This window comes from Priapulus caudatus, unplaced genomic scaffold (genome assembly GCF_000485595.1).
Source record: "Priapulus caudatus unplaced genomic scaffold, Priapulus_caudatus-5.0.1 Scaffold565, whole genome shotgun sequence".
Lineage (NCBI taxonomy): Eukaryota > Metazoa > Priapulida > Priapulimorpha > Priapulimorphida > Priapulidae > Priapulus > Priapulus caudatus.
In genome coordinates, this window is record NW_014577626.1 from 131,167 (window position 1) to 134,195 (window position 3,029).

Here is a 3,029-nt window from a genome sequence, read left to right on the forward strand (position 1 = left end):
CCTCGACCTGATTCCTCAGGAGTTGGAGCTTCTCGGATTTGGCGGTAATTAGCGTTAGTTGACCTGCAGAAACAGCAGAGTAAGCTCACGATTAATAAAATAATTAAAAATTTAATTAATTATTATTAATTCTCGATTGATCTCCTTAGGATAATCAGCACGTTCGAACATCGGCTTCCCCACCCTCACCCCACCACTCTCACCCAACACCCCTCACCCCACCACCCTCACCCCACTACCATCACCCACACCTCATCCCACATCCTAACCCACCCCCTCACCACAACCCTCACCTCACCACTCATCACCCCATCCACCCTCATCCCCACACCTTCATCCACCAGCCAAATCAACCCACGCACCCTTCACCTCACACACCATAACCCACCACTCCTCATCCCACCATCCTCACCCCACACCTCACCCACCACCTCACCACACCTCACCCACACCTTCACCCCACACCCAACCCCACCACCCTCACCCACCACCCTCACCCCAACCACCCTCCACCACCAGCCTTCACCCCCAACCACCTCACCCCCATCCTCACCCCACACCCTACCCCATCCTCACCCACCACCTCACACCGACTCACCACACCCTCACTCCCCTCTCACACTCCTCACCCACCTACCCCACCCCCTCACCACCATTCTCCCGAATTAATAATAATTAATTAAATTTTTAATTATTTTATTAATCGTGAGCTTACTATGCTGTTTCTGCAGGTCAACTAACGCTAATTACCGCCAAATCCGAGAAGCTCCAACTCCTGAGGAATCAGGTCGAGGAGAGCAACCAGAGGCTAGGTAACTACGCGCTTACCTACTGCTGTACATTATTAGTCCCACTGACCCTTTTTAATATTAATTACGTTGTTTTTAATATTACTTAAGAGTTAAATTTGAATAGATTGTCTTCGTTGTTGTGAGTAATATTCGTGTTTGGTGTTTGTCGTTTAATAGAAAATATCGAGCACTCGTTAAATCAGTAGTTAATGACAAAATCATTAATTGACAATGTCATTGATTGATTGAATAATTTCATCGGATCTCTATGGTTCACATTAAAATAAAGTTTATCTCACTTAGATCAACGATTATAACTTATTCTGAATCTAACTGAGATAAACTTTATTTTTATGTTAAGACAATCTCATTATTAACCCCTGGTTAAATGTGATTTCTGTTGTGCAGAGGAGGCCGTAGCGGCGAGCAAGCATGCCGACGAAGCCGTCGTACATTCATTTGACAGGTTGGCGAGGGTTGACGATGAGCTAACTACCAGCACCGTTCATCTCGAGAAGCTGAAACAATCCATACAGAGAGAGCAGGTACACCTCCCTTGTCCTCCTGGTTGCATCTCAGCAGCTGTAGAGAGATACAATTTTTTTTATCTCAATCCCAAGTTCGAAAGCATATCTAGCATATATATATATTGCAGAATTTGTGCGTGGAAACTGCCTACTAACGATACTAATACTAACGATCGGCGTTATCGTAAAGAACCACCCAATTTACGTTTACATTGTCTTTTGCGTTCACGAGTCCATCCGAACAGATAGAAAATAGATAAACGAAATCATTGCTGACTATAAACTAGTAAAAGATTTTAGCATCCATATGAATATTTTAGAATCTTCACAATGTATGTAGCAACATGTTAAAGGGGAGCGAGTTTAAAATGTGTTGCTATATGTTTACATCGACAGGAAGCCGAATATCAGGATAGAAAACGTAAAGCGGAAGAAGCGTCTAAATTTGCTGCCACGGAGAGCGCATCACTTCCGGGCACGACTGGTTAGTATGAACTTTCGTTATGTATAGCTTCTTGAACGGAAACTGACAGCGAGACACAATAACATTTACATGATAATAAATAATATTACATATAAGAGTGCATCGTGTTTGCGTCTGTACCCGTGCATGTGCATGTGCTTGCGTTTGCGTGCATGCGCCTGTGCCTTCACGCGTGTGCCTCGGCTCTTCCCTCTCATAATACTGACACATTACAACCATAGATGGCAAAATGGATTTAGATTTTATAGCATTTTATCAGAAAATCGGGCGGCGTAATTATAATATTATTAGCCCAAGGCTAACCACGCACTAGTAGCTGAATGCACGGGTATCTAGCAGATATTAGAGTCCGATATGACCTTGCCCCGCCATCTATCGGAAACAATAACTTATAATCATTGAGTGCGTAGAACATAACGCAATTAACAGAGTCCCGTACTAGTAATATAGTTCGTAACATTAAAACGATTTACGCGTTCAAAATAAACGAAGGAATTCAAATCTCATGACATAAATTTAATATTTCACATTAAACGCTATTCATGATTTATCACATCGAACGATATCAAAATTCAGTAGAATGCAAAGCCATTGTACGCCACAAAATGCAAAGCAATACACCAGAAGACATAATATCGCGTATAAAACGCAATATATAAACGCATTTATAATCAACCGATAATTTCAGTAACACATTACACTTCGTGAATCACGATACATCTTTCTTTCATTTTCAGTAGTGGTTGCCTCGCAATCGGCGAAAGACGTGAAACAGCCCGCGACCTACCTCAGTCACATCAAGGACTTCTTTATGGGATCCCGTAACACGCAAGAGTGTAGATCTCCGTCACTTCAGGAAAACATCGCCGTGCCTATTCGTATGGAATCCACCGATGACAAACTGCCAGCTAAAGCTAAATCGGAGCCACTGATAAAAATCGCCCCGCTCGTTGTCACCGAAGTGATCGGCCGTGCCGAACGCCAGATCGTGAAATCCAGCTCAGTTATAAAGCTGACCAAGGTCGTGTCGGCTAGCAAAATCCTTGCTGCGCAGACAGCCGATGCGCGTCAGGTTAAGACAGGAGACACCCAGGAGGCTGGAGACACCCAGGTGTAACACCTCGTAACTGTCCGGTGTTCCTCTACCGCGAACAGTTTCGTTTTCCATCATATTTCCTTACTCTGGCCACGTAAATTATGAAACAACAATGCTCACGTGTAATGATC